This window comes from Myxocyprinus asiaticus, chromosome 39 (genome assembly GCF_019703515.2).
Source record: "Myxocyprinus asiaticus isolate MX2 ecotype Aquarium Trade chromosome 39, UBuf_Myxa_2, whole genome shotgun sequence".
Taxonomy (NCBI): domain Eukaryota; kingdom Metazoa; phylum Chordata; class Actinopteri; order Cypriniformes; family Catostomidae; genus Myxocyprinus; species Myxocyprinus asiaticus.
This window is the reverse complement of record NC_059382.1, coordinates 19595213-19621513: the sequence shown is the minus strand read 5'-3', so window position 1 is coordinate 19621513 and position 26301 is coordinate 19595213.

Below are 26301 nucleotides of genomic sequence, written 5' to 3'. Positions count from 1 at the left end.
TATTGGACTCACTTTAGGCTGATCAGGTGCAGAACAAGCTGTAGGATTTTATATGTAAATAATTGGTTTAAGAATCTTGGCCGCATTCGACCACCATTATATGTAGGGAATTAGCGACTTTGTGACTGGGTATATTTACAACTGCCAGCATTCATCACCAATTATATGTAGGGAATTTGCATAATGGTTAGCTTATGGCTTTAAGCTTATGCCTGCATAATTTTCCAAGCACTAATGCAAATTATATAGCTCAATAAGGGGATTAATGATTGATTCGGGGAATATTAAAATAATTAATGTTTACGTCCAATCAAAGTCTTCGGCCAGCAATGAGTTGATCTGAACATAATTTTAGTTCATACAGTAATACTACTTTCAGTGTGATTGAAACTTAACATCACAAATAGATTTAAACAATGTTTACGAGCACGCAGTTTAGGATCAACAGATTTCTAGGGACCAATATGATTTGATAAAATACACAGTCAAATTATCTTTGAATACAAATAAGACTTTATTGCTAATCTACAACATAAAACTAAACTAACACACATAGACAAACATAAAACAGGTTGGTTTGTGAACTGTAACAGAAGGTGAATGGAAATGATCTGTAACAGAGAAAATGTAACTATATGGAGTCTATAGACCATGCCCTGAGAACCGTCAATACTTCTTTTAGTATACCTCGATTTTCAATTGGATTACCAGAAGTACTTAAATAAAACACCAGCACTTTCTAGCAAAAGTGTAATTGTGTTGAATTTGCTTTGGTTCTTTGGCTGGTTCGTAGAAAGTTTTGGTTGTGCTCCATCAATGTTTTTGTACCTCTGTTTAAGATTGTGGATGCCAGATAGTTCGGTGCTGGAATGATCAGGCGGGGCTTTGAAGCAATGGCTTCGACATCTTAGAAGTCGGACAGGATGGAGTTTGAAAACTCCCACTTGGTTCAGTTCCAGGAGGCCTTTGTTCGGTTCGATGGATGGGTGATGGAATGACCAGGTAGATCCCTGGAAGCGAGGCTTCCTGCAAGGGAGACTTGGGACTTCCCGGGACAGAGGTCAAAGTGTGTGTACGCCGTAGAGCAGAGAAGAGAGAGACATACAGTTGTCCAGGCTGATCTTTTAACCATTTATGTTTGGCCACACCCTGAAGAGGCTCTAAGCCAATCAGAGGTGGCTTTTCAGAGGGCCTGTGGTCAAAGTGTCGCTCAGAAAAAGAGCATACTTTTATCCTGACTTTTATATAATGAAATCGATGCAAGAGACATAACATTTGTTAACATCATCATTCTCTATGTAAACAGACGAGCATTAACATATGAAAAATGACTTACTTTCTCTTTGTGGTTACTCCACTACACATTAAAATTTTAATATATATTATTATATATTGTATAAGTGTGCATCATGTATGCACAAGGTCATAATAATGCATTCTGTGATTCTAACCACAGTTTAGTTAGTTTAGTTTAAACTTTATCCATTCTGTTTGTCACAGAGCAGAAATTTGTCTTAGGCATCATGTGCATTGTGAAGTGTAAAGTCAGATTTGAGTGATTCCAGCAATTGTGTCAAAGTTCATAGATCCTTTTTAGCTGCTGTTTGCAGAATAACGATCAGAGAGGATGTCTCATGATTCCACTTTGTTTAATTTTAAGAATAGAAATTGGTAATGAAATAGAACAAAGAAGTTGTAGTGTTTGAACTATGTGTTGTCCGTTGAAATTAAGGCCAACATTTGCACTGTACATAACAGATAACAGATTTGTATTAGATTGCATTATGTATGCGTATGTGTATGTGTGTATGTATGTATGTGTGTGTCTGTGTGTGAATGTATGTATGTGTATAACAATTTTTTTTTTAAATTATTATCTATGTCTTGCTGCTGTTTTTGTATTGTTTTTGTATTGTTGTACACTGGAAGCTCCTGTCACCAAGACAAATTCCTTGTATGTGTAAGCATACTTGGCAATAAAGCTGATTCTGATTCTGATTTCATCTAATTTCCACAGGGTTGATTCAGACTTTAGGGCGCCGTCTTGGCAGAGTCTTTAAATGTCTTGCCCTGAGGAATTCCTGTGCAGACTGCAGGCCTCTGTGTCTTAGTTTTTATAACTTATAATAGAATTGAACAGAACCTGTCCCGAAAAAGTATGTGAAAATATTTAATTTTTTAAAATAATTTTGTTTCTTGATTATTATCAGATTTAAACATTTTTAAAATGTAAAATGTTACATTCTATCAATTAATATTATTTCTTGCAATTGTATATAATAATGATATGAATTGTCAATGTTTGAAATAATGTGTACAGTCTCGGTTTTTTAGAGCATCTGTGCTATTTGTTGTTAAAATTAATATTTCTTTTTTCCTTTTTTTATCGGATTGTAAAGAACAGAAAGGATTTTAAAAGACACATTATTCAGTGAAAGTGGAGTGCGGGATCTCAACTTTGATGGATAAATATTGCACAGAAGAAACTGTCCATTTTAATCTCAAGCACTTTTCAACAAAACAAAAGGCGATTTTCCAGTTATTCCAGTACTTAAATTTCTAAAAGCTAAATTCAGGCACTTTAAGCACTTCAAGGACCTTGTGTGAACTCTGTTAACAGTGTTGAAAAAAAGCACTGTAGGGGTAAAATCTGCCTGTTTTCTCATTGGAAATAGGTAAATTTCAAAAATTCACTGTCCTGGTCACAAAAGCAAAGTTTGTGGGGAATAATAGCCATTCCCTATCTGTCACTCACTCGACGTTGTGTCGATGTAGTGACACTAGGGGTCACTCTTGGGAGCCCCAAACACTTTTTGAAAAAAGGCCAATGGGAATTGGCGAGTGGAATTTGCATGCCACTCCCCCGGACATACAGGTATAAAAGGAGCTGGTATGCAACCACTCATTCAGATATTCTCTTCGGAGCTGAGCGGTTGTGTTTAGCGAGCTGAATTACTCTGCCGATCCATTCACCTTGAAAAGCTGTTGGATTTACAGTGCATTACAGCGGCTTCTCCCCCTCTTGCACTGGTGAAGTGCAGAGAACGCCCCTGGGTGCTTCAGCAGCTAAAAGAGTATATTCTTCCTACTGAAAGGGTATATTTTTCCCTTCTAAAAGAGTGGCATTAACGGAGAGCGTCTTTTTAAAGATGCCTCTCCGTTTGTGTGTATTTCCTGGTTGCGGTTGTTACCTCTCCGCTTCCGATGGCCACGATCGCAGTCTTACATGCTTGAGCGCTGCCCACGTGGAGACAGCGTTCGTGGACGGGTCATGTTCTCACTGCGAGAGTGTGACCATGGCAACGTTGCGGTCGCGGTTTTTCCTTCGTTAGAGGGAAAGACCACCCCAGCGGCTCCCCACCTCGGTCCTTCTACCAACAGGTTTGAGGCCATGTCGGTTAGCACTGGGGGCGATTTACTCCCCACGGACCTCCCATTCCCCAGTACGCTCGTTTGCCCCACTAGGATGAGACCGCCGGCTCGTCTCAGGGCGAGTTCACGATCTCATTTCGGCACTCGCGAAGTGGATGAGCTCTCGATTGCAGCATCGGAGAGTGGGCTGTCCAGTCTGATGCTGAGGACTCGACTGGGCTCCCACCTTCGGGTGCGGTCGCCCAGTTTCAGCCTGACACGCAGCTGGCAGCCATGATTGCCTGGGTGGCTGCGTGTGTCGGGCTGGAGTGGAACCCTCCACCCCCCCTGAACCCTCGCAGCCTGACGATTGGTTCCTGGGCCCGGAGCGCCGCTCACGGCCGCGCCCCGCCCCGGTCCCTTTCTTCCCGGAGGTGCATGAGGAGCCCACGAGGTCGTGGCGGGCACCTTTCACTGCCTGGACCCGGTCTTCGAGCTTCTCCGCTCTCACTACCCTCGATGGTAGGGGGTGCCAGGGGGTACTCGGCGATTCCCCAGGTGGATAAGGCGTTTGCGGTGCACCTGTGCCCGCAAAACACCTGCCGGTGAGTGACAGATAGGGAACGTCCTGGTTACTTTCATAACCTCTGTTCCCTGATGGAGGGAACAAGACGCTGTGTCCCTCTTGCCACAACACTGAACTACCCACTGAAATGGCTGGGACATGGTGTCGGCTCCTCAGCACAAAACCTGAATGAGTGGTTGCATACAAGCTCCTTTTATGCCCGTGTGTCCGGGGGAGTGGCATGCAAATTCCACTTGCCAATTCCCATCGGCTTTTTTTCAAAAAGCAGAAGTGTTTGGGGCTCCCAAGAGTGACCCCTAGTGTCACTACATCGACACAACGTCTCGTTACCTCCATCAGGGAATGGAGGTTACAAAAGTAACCAAGAAGTTTTCTATACTTTTGAGGCATAAGCAATTAGGAAATAACACTTACTACCCAGGAACAAATATTGTGTTACATAGTGTAATTTATGTATAATAGCCTATTGATACTTACAGCAGAGGGTCTCGATTAAAACAAGCCACAACATAACACAGTGCATAGGTCTTGAAATAATCCTTTGTATTTTACGTGTAGAGACTTTTTGATAACATTATAACTCATGAATTTGATCTGTATAATTTTTTTTTACGTATTCCCATTATTATTGTGATCACATTTCATAAGTTATACAATGGAACTGTCACCGAGGAGCGGAAGAAGATGCACATGTCTACAGTGCACGCACACATACATAACACACACGAACATTACACCATGTATACAGAGATGAGGGTTTGTATTGTGTGTTGTTGTGTAATGTTCGTTACATGCTTTTAATTTATTGCCTAATTTTGGTTTAATGGATTAATACATCTGTTAGAAGTTCATTATTCTCTCTCTGTTAGCGATTTACCATGATTGCCATAATCATATTACACTGCCTGGCCAAAAACAAACAAAAAAAAGTCGCCGTTTGGATTTAAAGCAGTGTTATGATCTGGGGTTGCCTCAATTGGTCAAGGCTAGGATCAGCAATGGTATGTGGCAATAAAATGAAGTCAGGTGACTACCTGAATGTACTGAATGACCATTTTATCCCATCAATTGATTTTTTTCTTCCGTGATGGCATGGGCATATTCCAGGATGACAATGCCAAGATTCATCGGGCTCAAATTGTGAGTGGTTCAGGGAGCATGAGGAATCATTTTCACACATGAATTGGCCACCACAGAGTCCTAACCTTAACTCCATTGAAAGTCTTTGGGATGTGCTGGAGAAGACTTTACGGTGTGGTTCGACTCCCCCATTGTCAATACAAGATCTCGGCCAAAAATTAATGCAACTCTGGACGGAAATAAATGTTGTGATAAGCATAAGGTTGCATAAGGTTGTCGAAACAATGCCATGACGAATGTATGCCGTAATCAATACTAAAGGCGGACCAACTAAATATTAGAGAATGCAACTTTTTTTTTTTGGCCAGGCAGTGTAAATGGGCACCATACACTTTATACAAATAATTAATCAGCCAGCAATTACAGATTAAAAGTTTAAAAATTAAAACTTAATTTAAAAAATAAATAAATATTGGTTATCAGTATCTGCCACAATTAAATGTGAATTATCAGTTATCGGCCCTGAAAACCCATATTGGTTCATCCCTATAAATAGGTGCACTGTACTTTCTCTCTCCCTCTTTGCTAGTTTATTTTGCAAATAGACTCAAATATATTTCACATTTAGTCCACATTGAAAATCTGGGAATTGCATTTAAATTTCCAATTAAAAAAAATAAAAAAATAAAAAATAAATAAATAAAACTGAAAGTTTTAGGATTTTGAAAAATTCAAAACAAAGAAAAGATATGTAAAAAGAATAGGAAATGTATAAGATTCTACATTAGGTCTAAAATCAAATGTGAGCAAATTTGCAACATTGACCATTTGAACTCCTTTGTACAAAAAGTAAACAAAGCCAAGCATTCAGTAACATCATAATATGTTCTTTGGAACATTCTTAAATCATGTTGGGATAACATGGATCATAAGGATTTGCACAAACTTGAAGTCCATGCCAGTTCACATTGTCATTAAAACCAAAATGGGACATACCAAATACAAAATTCTGAAATTCATGTTCATTTTAACCGTTAACCTTTCCATTTAAATAAGTATGCTGATGATACAATTTATAATATGCCTAATTATAATAATAGTAATAATAATAATAAAATCATTAAGTAAAAAAAAAAAAAAAACATATATATAAATACACAAAATAGAAGCATTTTTAATAGTTGTCTCAGACTTTTGGACGCCATAGTATATGTAATCTTGCTGCTGAAGTGTATTTGGATAACATGTATTGTGGACTGAATTGTAAATTGAGCTCTTCCTGTGTGCATATAAACAATGAATTTGGAAAATGGGTTTGGGATGTGGCCAGATGTGTATTTATGACCGATATGGTGATGGCAGTCCAGCTGTGTGCCATGAAGGTTGGCACTGGTGAACCTCACACATCTTCTGCTTTGGGTTTTGTGGCCCACTTCTGTCAATCAGTCCCATTCAGTCTAGCTTCAGATTAAAGTCACAAGAATGATGCAGCATATAGGCGGTGAGAGGGAGCAGGTTGGATAAGAGTTGTTGCATCAAATGTACATTTAATTGTTTTATGCAGAGAAACACATTAAGCTTGAAACTCATAATTGAATAATGAAGTAATCACCAGAGTGATTTCAGCAATGTTCAAACAGCCTTTCAGATCAGCTACTTAAAGGGACAGTTCACCTTTGTAAGTTCTGTCATCATTTACTCACCCTCATGGTGTTTCAAACCCATATAACTTTCTTTCCTCTGTGGAACACAAAATGAAGAAGCTAGGCAGAATAGGGACTAACAGCCTTGGTCACCATTTACTTTCATTGTTTAAATGGATAAAAAAAAGATGCAATTGTATGTGAATTGTGACTGAGGCTTTTCTCTTGTTGTGTTCCACGAAAAAAAAAAAAAAAAACTTCAATGGGTTTGGAACGACATGAGGGTGAGTAAATTATGACAAAATGTTTTATTTTGGGGTGACTATTTATTTAAATGGCCTGAAGCAAAAAAGTATTTCTCCACTCTACACTTAATAATGCCATTTAACTAACTGATGAATGTTCATGCTGCTCTCTTGCATTTACAATTAATGTGGATGGGGACCAAGGGCTGTCAAGCTCCAAAAGGACAAAAAGCACAATAAAAACATCAGAAAAGTAGTCAAGATGACTCATACGCAATATTCCAAGTCTTCTGAAGCCATATAATAATAAATTTGATTTGTATAGCACCTTTCACACATAAAATGCAGCTCAAAGTGCTTTACAGTTGGAAGTACAGTTGTGCTCAAAAGTTTGCATACCCTTGGAGAATTGGTAATATATATATACCATTTTAAAGAAAACATGAGTGAGCAGGAAAAACACATTTCTTTTATTTCTTATGGGATTCATATTCAACTGTAGGTTATAACAGAATGGCACAATCATAAAACAAAACATGGCAACAAAGAAAAAAAATTAAATGACCCCTGTTCAAAAGTCTGCACACCCTTAGTTCTTAATACTGTGTATTGCCCCCTTTAGCATCAATGACAGCGTGCAGTCTTTTGTAATAGTTGTCTATGAGGCCCCAATTTCTTGCAGTTGGTATAGCTGCCCATTCATCTTGGCAAAATGCCTCCAGGTCATGCAAAGTCTTTTCACATTTGAGATCTCCCCAGAGTGGATGGATGATATTAAGGTCAGGAGACTGTGACGGCCACACCAGAACCTTCACCTTTTTCTGCTGTAACCACTGGAGGGTCAAGAAAGTCCAAGAGCGTCCCATGCGTAGCTTTCGTTCAGAAGAATGCAAATTGTCTGCCAGTATTTTCTGATAACATTCTGCATTCATATTGCCATCCATTTTCATAAGATTCCCTGTGCCTTTAGAGCTCACACACCCCCAAAACATTAGTGAGCCACCACCATGCCTCACAGTGGGGATGGTATTCTTTTCACTATAGGCCTTGTTGACCCCTCTCCAAACATAGCGCTTATGGTTGTGACCATAAAGCTCTATTTTGGTCTCGTCACTCCAAATTACAGTGTGCCAGAAGCTGTGAGGCATGTCAAGGTGTTGTCGGGCATATTGTAACTGGGCTTTTTTATGGCATTGGCGCAGTAAAGTCTTCTTTCTGGCAACTCGACCATGCAGCTCATTTATTTCAAGTATCGTCGTATTGTGCTTCTTGAAACAACCACACCGTCCTTTTCCAGAGGTTACCTGTGGGTTTTTCTTTGTATCCCGAACAATTCTTCTGGCAGTTGTGGCTGAAATCTTTCTTGGTCTACCTGACCTTGGCTTGGTATCAAGAGATCCCCGAATTTTCCACTTCTTAATAAGTGATTGAACAGTACTGACTGGCATTTTCAATGCTTTGGATATCTTTTTATATCCTTTTCCATCTTTATAAAGTTCCATTACCTTGTTACGCAGGTCTTTTGACGGTTCTTTCTGCTCCCCATGGCTCAGTATCTAGCCTGCTCAGTGCATCCATGTGAGAGCTAACAAACTCTTTGACTATTTATACACAGGCACTAACTGCAATTTAAAAAGCCACAGTTTTGGGAAATTAACCTTTAATTGCCATTTAAACCTGTGTGCGTCACCTTGTGTGTCTGTTACAAGGCCAAACATTCAAGGGTATGTAAACTTTTGATCAGGGCCATTTGGGTGATTTCTGTTATCATTATGATTTAAAAAGGAGCCAAACAACTATGTGATAATAAATGGCTTCATATGATCACTATCCTTAAATAAAAGACTTTCCTTAAAACAATGTTTTTTCGCAATTTCTGCCAGGGTATGCAAACTTTTGAGCACAAATGTACAAAAACACAGAATTCAACATTTCAGAGAAAGTAAAACAAATCATCGTAATAAAAATTAAACAGTACAAAGAAAAAAAATCAACAAAATAATTTAATAAAAATTATAAAAATTAAAACAAATGTAGGGAATTAAAAACATACAAATTGAATATAATGATAAGCAATAAAAAACATAAAATAGATTAATCAAAAGCTAGTTTAAAAAGATGTCTTCAAATCCTTTTTAAACATGTAAATGTTGGGTGCTTGTTTAATTTAAATTGGTAAACATTCCAGATTTTTGGTGCATAATGGCTAAAAGCAGCTTCACCAGATCTCTTAAGATTTACATTATGTAACGTTTGAAGGAAGTCACGAAAGCAGGCTCTAGATGCAGCTTGATATTTAATAGGAAATGAGACAAAGTACAAAACAGGGTAAACACTGGAACAAGGCAAGACTAGGAACTGGGAACTAAAACAAACATTACATCTTAGGTTGGCAAACTGGTACAAAAACAGGAGCAAAACAGCTGACAAAGACTGAGCAGAAATCAGGGCATTAAATACACAAGGACTAATGAGGGAATGGAACACAGGTGAGAACAATCGGGAACAGTTGACAGAGATGAAGGCAATGCATGTCCCCAGGTCAAGAGGCCTGGGAGGTGGCCGCAGACTAGGGACTGGGTCAAGAGGCCTGGGAGGCAGCCGCAGACTAGGGACTAGAGCCGTGGAAGACTCTGAGGGTGGAGCAGTGGAAGACTCTGAGGGCGGAGCCATGGAAGATGGAGCCATGTGAGGCTCGAGGGGCGAAGCCATGGAAGGCAGAGCCATGGAAGGCTCGAGGCTAAGAGTCCTGGATGACTGGGAAACGACCTCAGTGGTCGTGAGCATGGGCAGAGACTTGGGAACGACCTCTGTGGTCGTGAACACTGGCAGAGACTTGGGGACGACCTCCGTGGTCGTGAACACTGGCAGAGACTCTGGAACGACCTCCGTGGTTGTGAACACAGGCAGAGAATCAGGAATGACCTCCGTGGTCATGAGTACAGGCAGAGACTGGGGAATGACCTCCGTGGTCGTGAGTACAGGCAGAGGCTCTGGAACGACCTCCATGGTCATGAGTACAGGCAGAGACTGGGGAACGACCTCCGTGGTCTTGAGTACAGGCAGAGACTTGGGAACGACCTCCATGGTCTGCAACATGGGCAAAGTCTCGGGGACAACCTCCGTGGTCTTGAACACGGGCAGAGATTCGGGGACGACCTCCGTGGTCTTGAACATGGGCAGAGACTCGGGGATGACCTCCGTGGTCGTGAACACTGGCAGAGACTCAGGGACGACCTCTGTATTCATGAACACTGGCAGAGACTCAGGGACAACCTCCATGGTCGTGAACACTGGCAGAGACTGGGGAAAAGGTGTCCTTTTACTTCTCCTCCTTTTCTGGACAGCTGGGAGTGTGGTGAAAAGTTGCGGAGCAGATTCAGGCATGGCGGTGGCAAGGCACGGAGCAGACTCAGGCGTGGCGGTGGCAAGTCACGGAGCAGACTCAGGCGTGGTGGTGGCAAGGCACGGAGCAGACTCAGGCGTGGCGGTGACATGGTGCATCTGAGTCTGCTCCATGCTATGTCACAGCCAAGTCTGAGTCTGCTCCACAGCAGACTCAGACTTAGCTTTTACCTGCCGTGGAGCAGACTCAGACTTGGCTGTGACATAGCGTGGAGCAGACTCAGACTCGGCTGTGACATGGCGTGGAGCAGACTCAGACGTGGCTGTGACATGGCGTGGAGCAGACTCAGACGTGGCTGTGACATGGAGTGGAGCAGACTCAGACGTGGCTGTGACATGGGGTGGAGCAGACTCAGGCATGGTGGTGACATGGCGCGGAGCAGACTCAGGCGTGGAAGGCTTGGAAGCCTGGATCAGGGTAGGGAGAGGAGGATTCTCTGAAGCTAGAGCTTCTAACGTGTAGTCTCCCGTCTCCGGCAATTCTCTTAAGATCCGGTAAATTGATTTAAGATGGGAGTCAGCAAATCCTGTGACGCTGGCAATGGCACTGAAACGAAGGGAGTATTCCCTTATTGGTAAATCTGCCTGGCTCAGTTGGATGAACAAAGCCACAAGATCCATTTGGTTAGTTGTTCTGTAATGTTTGAAGGAGGTCACAAGAGCAGGATCTAGATGCAGCTTGATATTTAAAATGAAATGAGACAAAGTACAAAACAGGGTAAACACTGGAACAAGGCAAGACTAGGAACTGGGAACTAAAACAAACATTACATCCTAGGTTGGCAAACTGGTACAAAAACAGGAGCAAAACAACAACTGACAAAGACTGAGCAGAAATCAGGGCATTAAATACACAAGGGCTAATGAGGCAATGGAACACAAGTGAGAACAATCGGGAACAGCTGACAGAGATGAGGGCAGTGCATGTTGGGAAGTGCACTCCAGGGAAAACAGAAGACAGAGGATAAACACAAGGCAACACAACAGAGGATCATGACACATTACAGTATGCAAGAAATTCTACATTGGAAGACCTCAAACTGCAAGTTGGAACATAATTTGATAAATAGTCAGAAATGTATGACATTAACAAAAAACATTAAAAGAACCTTCAAAACAATCCAGTGTTTAATGGGTAACCAATGCAAACTAGCTAAAACTGGTGTAATGTTGTCCCTCCTCCTGGCTGCAGCATTCTGCACCAGTTGCAGTCGATCTATACAACTCTTAGGTAAGCCAGTATAGAGTGCATTACAAAAGTCGATGTGAGAAAAAATAAAAGCATGTATACATTTTTTCTGCATCATCAAGTGAAAGGCTCGAATTCATGCAATATTTTAAAGATGATAAAAACAGGTCTTAGTAACAATTTATATGAGACTTAAAATTCAGATCACAATCATGAATGACACCAAGGTTCTTCAACTGTCTTTGACTAGAAACCAGAGTACATAGTGCAGTTTCAATTATTTCCCTCTCATGTTTTGAGCCAACAATAAATATCTCTGTTTTATGTTCATTTAAATGCAAAAAGTTTGTGTTCATCCATAATAGGATGTTGGACAAACATTCAGACAATCTCTTTAATGCTTGTGTGTCATTGGCTCTACAGAGATGTATAATTGAGTGTCATCAGCATAAAAATGGTAGTTTACCTCATGTTTGTTACACAACGGCAGCATATACAATGAAATTAAAAGTGCTCCAAGAACTGACCCTTGTGGAACACCATATGTAGTAAAAAATGCCTTCCAGTAATATATGATCTGATCCAATTTAACACCGTGCCTGAGAGGCCTATGAGGTTCTCAAGTCTGTTAAGCAGTGCACTGTGATCTACAGTGTCAAAGGCTACACTTAGGTCCAAAAGGACTAGGACTGATGCATTCCTCTTATCAGTATTCTGTCTAAGATCATTCACCATTATTAACAATGCCGTTTCAGTGCAATGACTGTTTTGGTAACCTGACTGATACTTCTCACGCAAACTGTGTTAATCTAAAAATTGATTGAGCAGTTTAAAAACAAGTTTTTCTAAAATTTTCCTTAAAAACTGTATATTTGAAATGGGTCTAAAATAATCGGACCAGTAGGATCTAGGTTGCTTTTCTTAATTAGTGGCTGCACAACCACACATTTAAGGGCATTTGGGAAATTATCAGTTTCTAAGGAGCGATTTACAATATAAAGAACATCATCAATCAGGCATTCTGCGACTTCTTTAAAAAATGTTGTGGGAATAGGGTCAAGAGAGCACATTGCATGATAGCTTTGTGTATGGAACAGACTAAAATTCCGTGCAAATCTTGCTTGACAGCCATATTTGCCATTCACTTCCATTGTATGAAAAAGTACAGCTTGGACAACATGTTCAGCTGTAATTAAGCCCCTTTGTGCTCGAACAGAAGAAAGTTATTCAAATTTCAGAAGACATGATCGTAATTAAATGATGACAGAATTTTAAGTCTGTTAGCAAGGCAACGGAATCTGAACTCGTCAACCGCCTTTGTGTAGTACCTGCTCTTTGTCGTGAACCAGAGACAAGCTGAGTTATGACAGTCTGCCCGGCTGAGGCTACCTGACGGACAGGCTCTTATCAGCAGGCTAGATGGCTGATGAGAGTTCAGAGAGGGTCAGTGTGAATTAAAGAGCAGCTAATTAAAATGTCCCGGGTACAAGCAAGCACCACTTAATTTGTCTCCTCATGCAGCTGCTGACTGAGATATGTGCTACAAATAAAGGAGGGCCACAATATAAATTCCAAGTTCATCAGCATCACATAGCTGATGCACTGAACTCCCTCCATGTTTTTCACCATTTTGGTGTCTCTGGTGAGGGCTTTAAAAAAACTGAAATCTCATTGTCCACTGTTATGACCTTTCCCCCTCGTATCCTATTCACAGGACGAGCGAGAGCTGTGTTTTCAAGTGTTCTGAGAATGTTATATGCGTAATTGAAATAATTAGCCTTCCACTCCTCAGACAGTCTTTCGAAGTTCAGTTAACAACCATCTGTTTCTCCTTTCCATTGTAGCGAGAAAATGGATTACGCCTTGATGTGTTGATGTTTTTGGTGATCCTCAGTTTTCTTTGGTGTGGGCCCTTAAGGGCCCATTATAGTGCACAAATTCTCTTTATTTCTCTTTAGTTTGCTCAATGTCATTACTGGAAGTGGAGTGGACAAATAATGTTTTGGTCAAGGAACATGAGAATTCACTCCTTATGGTTGATTGGGCTAATTGGCTTGCTAACTCAAGCAGGTTTCAGCCAAGCAGGTCTATAGTATACAGTATAATACCTGGATAAAGCTATCCGTTAGCATTACCATTCATCTAAATGGCAGTTGTTCAGCTGTTGCACAATCTACTGCAAGAAGGCAATTTGAATTCTGCCAACTGTTCATGGGCTCTCAGTTCTGCTTACAATTATTTTTGAGCCAATCACCTGAGCCATAAATGGCCAGTGTTGGATAAGTTACTTAAAAGAAAACAGTAATCCATTACAAATTTCCAATTACTACTAATTACTTTTAATCATATTACTTTAAAGTTTATTTTATCAAAAAGTAATCATATTAAAAATTAATTCACTGTGAAGTTACTTTCTAGATCAGTGGTTCTCAACCACGGGGCCAGGACCCACTAGGGGTCCTCAACACACTTCCAAGTGGGCCTCAAGATGACTTAAAATTAATTTAAAATAAGAAATATTAAAATAGTTAAAATAATCCAACTTAATTAAAATGCTAAAAATATTTTTAAGACATATGCCCACAAATTATAAATAGACTCTTTCTGAAACTTCTAGAATAAAAAATTATCCATGATTAATTATTTTAATCAGACATGTCTAGTTTCGGGCAAGAGGGCCTTCAAACATTGTCTTGGACAGTGGGGGGCCTTGGAGTCAAAAAGGTTGAAAACCACTGTTCTAGAACACTTTCACAGAAGTTCTAGTTTTCTGCGCAACATGTTCAAAATAATGTCTGTATTTCCTCCTTGTTTATTGTCATACACTCAGCACCATTTCTCCTTTACAATGACTTTGAATGAATGAATATTTGCGATTTGTGTCTTGCTTGCAAAAAAAAAAATAATAATAAAAATAAAAACTTAATTTCTTCAGAGTACATTCCTTCAATGGAGAAAATGCATTTTGCCCTCAGATAGTGTAGTTACGGCACCTACCATATGGCTAACTGGACAATGACAACCAGCCAAACCTTGACCCCTTTGTTTCAGCTGTCCCAAATGTTGTTTTTAAAAGAGAGTAGTTGTCTGACAGGTTGTTCTGCAGGTCACTCTTTGAGCTTTTCCATTGTTTCTGGATCTTAGACCATGTCAATGTAAGGCAGTTGTTGCCTCTTGTATAAACCTTGGGCCTATCGGAGTTCAGCAAAGCAGACTTTGACAAGAATCTTACTTAATGATTTCAGGGGTCAACAGGTTCGTATGAGGTAGGAAATGCTGTGGTATTCAGCTGTGCAGAAAACAATGAGTTTTTTTTCTCTCTCTCTCTTTCCTAGAGCATCTCATTATTATTCCCTAGGAGGCAAATGTTGGGACTAGTGGGTGGGAGGAGTGAGCCAGTCTGGCAAGGGTGATCCATTGTGATGTTAGGACAGTAAGGAAGAGTAATGAAATGTAGCCAACGAGAGTTACCTTAATATTAGGGATTTGATAGATGAAGTTAATGATGGTGGCCAGTAGAGGCTTCAGTGATCAACCCTTTTATTGCAACAGATCTTTCAACAAGTCTTTCCATGAGGTTTTGGTTTCTTGTTTTTCTTCTATCCTTTATCTTTTTTTTTCTTTTTTTACTTTTGATTTCTGAAAATTTATGTCAACATATTTGAATTAGACAGGCATCTAAGAAAAGCATATTATCCTCTGATGACCGCTGTTCCCTCTAAGCTGTGCGGTGACTTCTAATATTTCTCACATGCAGATGGAAAAAACATCTGCACACTGCTCGCAGGCTCAAAGGTGTGTGGGAAAACCTAGATGTTTCTTGTATTAGAGCTAAATGCATGCTCAGTGTTTGAACTGGAGAACATATGAATTAGAATTTTTTCCAGTGTGGAGCTGAAGCTTCGAGTGAAATGTTGTGTAAAAACAAGGTGGAAATACGCATTAAGTCATGAGACAACACATAAATAGAAACACATTATCAGTGAATGTTCTTCATATTCAATGCCCGTCCCATGACTGATTAACATTAACAGCCGCTTATGTCTTACGAGAATGCAAACAGGTGCAACAGATCAGGTACTGTATGTGTCAAAATATCAGAAATGTGCTTAAGATGTTGCAGTGTAAATGCACTAATGCAGGGAAATAGATCTGCCACTGTCTTTTATTATATATATATATATATATACAACAGTTAGTTCCGGTCTTCAAATTGGACGACAGACGTTCTATGAGTACTGATGGTCTCACACCATCAGCACTCGGACGCTTCACTGTGTGTATCACTCTGCTTGTGTTCGTGCCGTTCTAAACTAAAGTGTAAGAGCAGTGCAGATGTGTTAAGAGCTACTGTATATGTGTCTCTTTACATGTAATGTTTTTGACATTACATATGTTAGCTAGCAGGTGGTGGCAAAAGATCATTTTTGTGTGTAATGTGAGCCAGTGAGGTGACGTGAAGTAAGTCAGTGTCAGTCAGTGTTTACACAGAACAGCACTATGTGATCGCTCGTATTACTACTACACTACTAAAGCTAGGAAATAGCTTTAAACGGCTTTAAATGAATAACTTCAGCATTACGGCTCATCACAGCTGAGAGACACAACAGACTGATTAATTACACAAACTCGAGGCACTTACCTCTTATCGGACTTTCCACATTGGAGAGGACATACTGTTCAAAATGGCGGAGGAGATTGCGGTTTCTGTAGTGAAAGAATCTTGCAAACCAGCTAAGGTGAAATAGGGAGAAATACCCCCGCTTGGATGGCTATTTTTCCACTGAGAAAACTGATCTTCAGAAAGCTGACAGCATCTCTGCTTGGGAGTGGTAACAGGTGATAGCACATGCTCCATCTCTCTCTCTCTCTCTCTCTCTCTCGCTCTCTCTCTCACACACACACACACATCCTTGTTTATCCAATAACTTGTTAGAAACAGCCCAAGCCGTGATACTATTTCTGAAGTGACATTTTTGAATTACTAACAAAGGCTTGGATGCATCATTTGGTTTGAACCAGCAACGGCAGATTCTGATCCGTCGCGTAAGAAAGTAGTTCCATGCACAAATGCGTTTTTTATGGCTATACTTCCTAATTTTTTAAAATTTACTTACCTACAGCACTCGGCCTGCAGCCTCATGCCTGCGGCCGAATCACAGCAGTGCTGATGTAGGGCCATATCGCACTCTTGCTTGTGTGATATTGCTTTAATATATATATATATATATATGTGTGTGTGTGTGTGTGTTTGTGTGTGTATATATATATATACAGTATATATTAGGGCTGTCAAACGATTAAAAGTTTTAAATCAAATCACTTTTATTGTCACACAACCATATACACAAGTGCAATAGTGTGTGAAATTCTTGGGTGCAGTTCCGAGCAACATAGTAGTCGTGACAGTGATGAGACACATACCATTTTACAATAAACATCAGATTTACACAACACAATTTAAAATCTAATATACACATAATTACACATAACACAATATACAAATAATAACATACAATGTACATTATACAATACACACAATATAGAATACACATTATACAATTATACAGTGCATCCGGAAAGTATTCACAGCGCTTCACTTTTTCCACATTTTGTTATGTTACAGCCTTATTCCAAAATGGATTAAATTCATCATTTTCCTCAAAATTCTACAAACAATACCCCATAATGACAACGTGAAAGAAGTTTATTTGAAATCTTTGCAAATGTATTAAAAATAAACAACAAAAAAAATCACATGTACATAAGTATTCATTATTCATTCATTGCTGATGACCAGATTTCAGCCATGAAACTCTATGTGGTGCAAACTGATAGGTTCTTTGAACTTGTTATATGTTAGCCAGTTGGCTCACTCACAGGTAGGGGAGGGTGATATGACCAAAATCTTATATCACGATATCACAAATTACGAAAACGATATATTTCACGATATAGTTACATTTTTTTATATAAAAAATTGGTTTATATATTAAAGATCCATATTGTAATGCCTATTTTTTTAAAATCCAGTCAATTAATTAAATACTTTATAAATGAAAATATAAATATATAATATAATATATATAATTTTCTCTTTATTTGGAACTTGACAAACACAGAGTAAAAAAAAAAAAGTGGTAATCAACCTTACCACAATGCTAAATTTCACATTTCAGTCTGATGTTTTTATTATTATAAAACTTCCCTCAAGAAACTTAAATTCAATTTTCATAGCAATGCAACAATTCATTAGGATCTTAATGATTTAAATAATCTCTGTAGACAATATTTGAATATCTGAAAGCAAAGCTGGTTTGTTTTCTAATATCTAACATCATTTGAACTGAATTTTATTAAGGGTGATGATGTGTAATTTAAAAAATCCGCATGACAGATGACACATAAATGTTGGCGCATGACACATTTTTTTTAGCTGTTTGGCTATCTCGCCGTTTGAGATGTTTCACTTCCTCCATAGTGCTTTAAGGTTCAAAACTCAAAACAGTAGAATTCAAATGGGTCATGCAAGTTTTGAAGTTTGTGCCACAATAGAGAGAAACTGGATTGAGTAGCGCAAGTGTCTGTGGAGCCCAGTCTGGAAGCCTGCTGGAAGTCATCGAATTTGCTTTGGTGGCCCGAAATTTTGCTTGGCCAGCCGCTGAAAAATTGGCAGTACCTGAAAAACCCTGTTTCTTCAGTTCTCTCAGTCTCACATAAAGCCGCTCCACCTTCCTTCTCCATTTCTCTAACAGAATGTGTATAATGTACGTGTTATGAGAATAGAATGAGATGCACATTTCTTGCCACTTTTTTTTTTTTTTTTTTTTTTTTTTTAACCGCGATACAGACGATAATAAAAAATGTATAACGGTTGCCAAATTTTGTACTGGTTATCGTGACTTCTGGTATATTGCCCACCCCTACTCACATGCGAAATGTTAAGCCAATTGGCTCGCATGAAGTAAGCTGATTGGTCCTGTGACTTTGGTCACTATTTTTGTCTAACATTTAAACTGCTCAGTTTCACTGCAATGTGCTGCGAGAATTTTTCTCTGAAACCCACCTCCACCCCAGCTTCACTTGTCTAGATCTGCTACATGGGGATTGTTTGTTTGTGCAGCAGCATGTCCTAATACATGCTTGATGCAGCATGTCTTGTTTTTTGTCTAATTTTACAGCAGCAGCAGCATGTCAACATATTTGTTTTTTCCCCCAGCAGTAGCAATTCTTTGTACTGTAAGTCAGCCAAGACCAATATCCTACCAATACATCATATATTAACATGCTAAATCTTTCAGAGAGTTGTCATGACTGAAATGCTCATAATTAGGGTTGGGGTTTTAAACAAGCCCTTAAGCCTAAGTATTAAACTTTGACAACTCACAATTAAACTTTTGCACAACTCATTCTGCATCATTTGTTCTACCATCATAAATGATACCTCAAATTATGTGGCTTGTTGAGGACTGGCAGGCTATGACTTCTTTCAGACTTGTTGAAGTCAATGACACTGTTTTGATTTCCTTTATCCCGAATTTGTCGTACAGCCTACTCCTGGTGAACAAGGTTTGAAATTAACACCCGCCAAATGCAGATTTTTCATGCGGTGTATTTTGCTGTTGTACCAGCCACTTTGGAAGGCGACATGTAAGATTTCTCGGAGTGATATATGACAAGAAATTCGACACAAAGATGCACGTTTGACGAAACGTGATTATATTTTGAAGAACAGACGAAAGAAAAGCCGCCGATGCGCGTCTGATTTGATATGTGTGTGCAGTGAGCTCTGCTATTCACAAGTGCAATGAAAGCACTTCTCCAAGACATGCACATTCATAGAGTTCTGGGCCTCATTTCCCAATAACTATTGATCTTAGCAGTAAAGAGCATTTTCTACGAGCGATTTTATGAACATTCGTTATTTTTTTATGTGCGCCCAGGGTGTGAAATATCACCTGGCATACTCCAAATGCGACGAGACTCAATCCAGTTCGCGAGCTCCTTGTCCAAATGTATTTCATGTGTGAGTAATTTTGCTCATCTAAATTGAAGAAACACACTTTATTATATTTTTAAGAACAGAAAAAAGAAAAGCCATGTCTGATTCGCTGTTGTTCAGAGATGTGCAGCAGGACCCTGTCTCATGGAACAAGCGCATGTAAAAAGTTTTCACTCATTTTTCTGTTTCATTCGACTGAAAACTGTTTGCAAGGATAACGTCGTCTGTGAGTGCTGCAAATGATCTCCGATCAGTGGTGCTGTGAGTTTAGTTTGCTTTATTTCCACGGAGCAGTCCGTGGTGTAAACAAATTCCCAGCAACCACCCAGCGCACCCTAGCAACCACAAAGTAATATACAAAAAGCATTCAGAACTCCTTAGCAACTGCATAGCAACACCCGAGTAAAGACCCACAACACCCTGACATTATGGCAGTGAGTTTTCCATGAGCAAGCACCATTCATTTTATATGTCCTTAATAATAAAAAAAAAAAAGCCAGAACTTTGAAAATTACAAATGACCGTCTGCAAGGGCACAAAATACATCTAATTTTACAGTGATTTCCTGTGTGAACAAACTAGCTTGGCCCTCAGATAGATCATTTATATCCCCCTCTTAAAGTGTGATTACCTGCCACTTGCTCCAGTAATCCATAAATCTGTGTTTGTTCCATTGCATTATGACTTGGCCAATGTCTGACAGTGGGTGGATCACAAAGCCTGAGGCGACAGGTGCAGTAGCTCACTGGAGACAGGTCATGAAGTGGAAAAATGAGAGAGCTGTATCCTGAACCAGGTCCAGATGAACACTCGTCAATGACTTTATTGCATCCTTATGCGCAGCCGCTTTGTCCACTTTGCATGCACCTCCAGACTCCCATAACTTGCCTGGCTTTTGAAAACACAAAATTATGCTTGCAAGGACAAAGGCTAATCAATATTTGATGTATTGCTGCACTGTAAACTCTCCCAAATTTAATACACTCCAAGAATCTAAATTAATTCTCACAAAGTATCTAAAAGATATAAATTAAAATTCTTTACTTACCTGGGTCAATGACATGACACTTATGTATTCATAAAATATGTATATAAAAAATTCAATTCACACAATATAATTATTTGAATACACCACTGCTATGATGAACATGCTTTACATTTCTGAGTTCAAAGTCATTGTGATATTTTTTCTAGGGCTTAAAAGCAAAAATTTAAAAAATAGTAAAGTGCTATAACTGTCTCGGGACAGTAAAATATAAAATAAATTAAAGTAAATAATAAAAAAAAAAAGAGCCTAATTAAAAGCTGAAATTCTTGAGAAAAGAAATCTTGGCCTAAGTAGTTTGGGAGAATCTTTTATTATTTCATAAAAAATAAGCAGTGAATTAAAAACAAATATTAATTAAAAAAAAACTATACTTTTTTTTTTAATTAATTATAGAGCTGTCAAAATTTCTGCATGTGCTTGTTAAAGCTACACTATGTAAGATTGTTTTGTTAGAAATTAACAAAATGTAATTAATGAGCAAGTACACCAACATTCAGTCTTCCAAACCATTTTTTTTTTGCCTTCCCCTGATTCACTTGGGTAAGCCTGTAATAACGATTTATATTTTAGAGCTGTTGGGATGGATTTGGCGGGAAAATGCATACATCCGTCATTCTTCCATGTGTGTTTACGTCATGTCCGTAAATAAAGAAAAGAAGGTCTGGAGCTACTACAGCATGTGTATATGTGTGGTGATAGATGTGGTAGTAGTTTCAAGCTGAAAGCTTGTAGCCACAACAAATGAGCGACGTTGACCATGGATCATCCAAAAATGCAACCCTCTGGGGAATCACCCATTTTCAAAATAAAGAAACCTCGAACCGAGAAGAGTATGCAAGTAAAAAGGGGAAGAGACACACACACACACACACAAAAACCTTGGATTGGCTTTTCAGAGGTAACTCCGAGATCTAAAAGGATTTAAAACTGACACAGAGATGGAGTTTTTCTTGATTGAGCTCGACAGGTAAGATATTTTATTGGACTGATAGTTAAGGCCCATTCACAGCAAGAAAGATAACTATAAGGATAACTGTAATGATAACTATATTAGTGTCCACACCAACGGACAATAACGTTCTGCTTATTCTAAGCATGTGCTGCAGTTATGTACACAGTAAATAAAATGGATGTAGATGAATTGCTACTGCTCCACATTATTGCTGGATACCTGATGTAATTTTATCACTTCATGCCTTTTATTCATCTCCATTAATACTGAAGAAAAATGCATAAAAAACATTTCCAGTTCTTGAACAGCAGTTTCCATTTGTTCGTAGTATGTAATAATAAGTGGCGATTCGGTGCTGGAATATGTAATTTTGAAGATGAGTGCACACTGTGGCTCGAGCCCTTTAAAGTTGGATGGATTTTGATTGGCTTTCAAAGTTTTTATCATTCATCAAAAAAAAAAAAAAAAGCTCTGAAAGTGATCCCAAAGATATCGTTCCTCTGTGTTGTTGTCGTTATAGTTGTGGTGTGGACTCCGCTATTCACTTACAGTTAGAATGATTTTTACAACTTTATGGTTACATTTATTGTTATAGTTATCGTTCTTAGTGTGAACGGGCCTTTAGCCAGGTAGCTTTCTTAATGCAGTAGTTTATTAGATAGCATTAGCCACTCTAATGGGGCGTTTTATTGTGGATTGTTGTACTGTAGTGCTTTCAATTACATTTTCGAGGAAGGACAATGAAAAAAAAAAACTTTATGCTGGTAACAATGCCAATCTTTAAACCAGTTACTACCTTGGTCTATTTGCCTGCTAGCTAAGTTATAATTTCCACTGTTTGCACCATCATCGTTGCTTAACTTTTGTAAAGCTATTTATTTAATAAAAATAATAATAATTAATTAAGATGTGCTACATATCTGCTAATAATTCATGTTCCCTATCTGTCACTCACTCGATGTTGTGTCGATGTAGTGACACTAGGGGTCACTCTTGGGAGCCCCAAACACCGCTGCTTTTTTAAAAAAGGCCAATGAGAATTGGCGAGTGGAATTTGCATGTCACTCCCCTGGACAAAAGGGTATAAAAGGAGCTGGTATGCAACCACTCATTCAGATTTTCTCTTCGGAGCCAAGCCGTTCTATTCGTTGAAGCTGAATTCATCCGCGAAGTTCATTCACCACACCTTCTGGATTCTACAGCTCATTTCAACGACTTCTCCCCCTCTGCACCTGTGGAGTGCAGAGAACGCCTCTGGGCGCTTCACCAGAAACAACTAAAAGAGTATATTCTAAAAAGAGTATATTTCTTTCTAAAAGAGCGGCACACACGGAACGTCTTTTTAAAGATGCCTTTCCGTTTGTGTGTTATTCCTGGTTGCGGTCGTTATCTCTCCGCTTCTGATGGCCACGATCGCTGTCTTATGTGTCTTGGCGCTGCCCACGCGGAGACATTGTTCGTGGATGGGTCTTGTCCTCATTGCGAGAACATGACCATGGCAACGTTGCGGTCGTGGCATGCATTCGTAAGAAAGCAAACCACCCCAGTGGCTCCACGCCTCGGCCCTTCTACCTACGGGTATGAGGCCATGCCGGTTAGCACTGGGGGCGATTTGGGGACTTCAATGGGACCACCTCCGCCGGGTAACCCCCCATGGACCTCCCATTCCACAGCACACTCTCTTGCCCTGGTCAGGCGCTCGGACGAGATCGCCGGCTCGTCTCAGAGCGAGTTCGACCTATCGTTCGGAGCCCGGGATGAAGACGAGTTACTGAGCGCAGCATTGGAGAGCAGGCTCGTCCAGTCGGACGCAGAGGCTTTGACTGGGCTTCCTCCTTTGGGAATGGTCGCCCAGTCCCAGGCCGATGCGGAAATAATGGGCGGCCATTAATAATTGGTTCCTGGGCTCGGGCCGCTACCCATGGCCCCGCCCCGCCCCACCCCCGTTCCTTTCTTCCCGGAAGTGCATTAGGAGCTGACAAGATCCTTGTCTTTCAGCTCCCCCGCTCTCGCTACCCTCGATGGCGGAGCAGCCAGGGGGTATTCGGTGATCCCCCAGGTGGGTAAGGCGCTCACTGTGAACTTGTGCACGCAGAGTACCGCCACCTGGCGAGGGCGACCGAAAATCCCATCCAGGGCCTGTAGGTTTATGTCGTTCCTGACGGCTAAGGCCTACGGTGCCGCTGGACAAGCTGCCTCCCCCTGCATGCCATGGCTCTCCTGCAAGTACACCAAGCCAAGGCGCTAAAAGAATTGCATGAGGGTAGTTCTGACCCGGGATTGATGCAGGAACTGCACTCGGCGACCGACCTCGCTCTCCGGGTGACGAAGGTCACGGCGTGGTCTCTCGGGCAGGCGATGTCCATCCTGGTGGTCCAGGAGCACCATCTTTGGCTCAACCTGGTTGAGATGCGAGAGGCTGACAAGGCATAGTTCCTTGACGCCCCCATCTCCCATGTTGGCCTATTCGGTGACACCGTCGAGGACTTTTCCCAGCAGTTCTCGGCAGTGAAGCAGCAGACGGAGGCCATACAGCACATCTTACCCTGGTGCAGCTCAAGACCCCGCACCCTGTCTGCTTGTCACCAAGGGCGTCCTCCTGCAACTACAACACCATCTCCACCGCAGCCTGCCCCCATGGCCCGGCCCCGGTGTGGAGCCTAGCGCAGGAAGCAGATGCCACCTGTCTCACGGCCGGCCGCCAAGAACCCGAGGAAGGCTTCGAAGCGCCCCTGAGGCAGACGACCCAGGGGCAAGGAGACCCGCTTCTCTGGAGCTTGTGAGCAGACCACTCCATCACCCAGTGGAGGGCCAGGAGGAGAATCATTTGTTTCATTTTCATTTAATTTCGCCGCATGTCCAAGAGGTTGCGGTACCCAAAAATTCAACAAAAGAGTGGTTTTCTTGTTCCCTGGGTCACATGCCCGGTGCGCACGGCCGTCGTCATGAACACCGTCCACCGTTCCATCTTTGCAGGTATGGCACTCCCCCCGCCCCTGTGCGCCCAGCTGTGGCACAAACACGCCCACACGGGATTGGGTCCAGTGGACTACAGGGACAAGAGTCCTCCTCCCCCCTCCTCGGCTAATCTTAAGGTGGGCGACAGGAGCCAGGTAAGTGCTTCGATGTCCCTGGACTCAGCACAGCCATGGGGCTTGAATCCCCTTGACATGGCACCTCAAGCTCTGCCCCACCGTGAGGCCACACCCACTGGTATGTCCGACGTGATCATTCCCTTGGTCCCCCTCCCCCGGAGTTTGGGCGATTGGCTCGCGCTTTTCAACCCTTTGCGATGGCTGACCCGTACCGTCTGACTCGGCTACGCGATTCAGTTCACCAGGCGCCCGCCCAGGTTCAGCGGCGTCCGCTTCACCTTGGTGAAGGGCGAGAATGCTGCTACTTTGCATGCAGAGATCACTACCTTTCTGCGCAAAGGCACGATAGAGCCTGTCCCTCTAGCGAGCGTCTGGCATCAAGATTGGTTCACGGCAGTAGACCTGAAGGATGCGTACTTCTACATCTCGGTCTTACCTCGACACATACCCTTCCTGCAGTTTGCCTTCGAAGGCCAGGCATACAAGTACAAGGTCCTCCCCTTCAGCCTGTCCTTGTCCCCTCGCATCTTCACGAAGGTCACAGAGGCAGCCCTTGCCCCGCTAAGGGAAGTGGGCATCTGCATTCTCAACTATCTCGACGACTGGCTGATCCTAACTCACTCTCGAGAGTTGCTGTGCGCACAGGGACCTCGTGCTCCGGCACCTCAGCTGACTGGGGCTTCAGGTCAACTGGAAAAAGAGCAAACTCTCCCCGGTTCAGAGCATTTCTTTTCTCGGTTTGGAGTTGGACTCAGTCTCGATGACAGCGTGCCTCACGAACGAGTATGCACAGTTGGTGCTGAACTGTCTGAAGGTGTTCAGACAGAGAACAGTGGTTTCACTGAAACTTTTTCAGAGGATCCTGGGGCTCGGGTTGATGCATATGAGACCGCTTCAGCACTGGCTTCAGACTCGAGTCCCGAGATGGGCATGGCACCGCGTGATGGTAAGTATTTGGGGAAGCACGACTTGATCATCAGGGTCCTGAGAGGTGCTAGGAGGTTGAATCCCTCCAGACCATGCCTCGTCCCCTCGTGGGACCTCTCTGTAGTCCTTCGGGGTCTACAGGGAGCTCCCTTTGAGCCCTTGGAGTCAGCTGACTTAAGGCACTCTCTTTGAAGACTGCCCTCGTGACTGTGCTCACTTCCATCAAAAGGGTAGGGGACCTGCAGGTGTTCTCTGTCAGCAAATTGTGCCTGGAGTTCAGTCCAGGTTACTCTCACGTGATCCTGAGACCCTGACCGGGCTATGTGCCCAAGATTCCCACGACCCCTTTTAGGGATCAGGTGGTGAACCTGCAAGCGCTGCCCCAGGAGGAGGCAGACCCAGTCTTGGCATTACTGTGTCTGGTGCGAACTTTACACATCTATTTGGATCGCACGCAGAGCCTTAGAAGCTCAGAGCAGCTCTTTGTTTGCTTTAGTGGACAGCTGAAAGGAAGCGCTGTCTCCAAACAGAGGATTGCCCACTGGGTGACTGACGCCATCGCAATGGCATATCAGGCTCAGGATGTGCCACCCCCTGCAGGGTTACGAGCCCACTCCACCAGGAGTGTGGCAGCTTCCTGGGCCCTGGCCAGTGGCGCCTCTTTGGCAGACATCTGCAAAAATCTCCAACACTTTTGCGGGTTCTACAATCTCCGGGTTGAGATGGTCTCCTCCCGTGTTTTGGCAGGCACGAGCAGGTAAGTTCCGGGACAAACTGG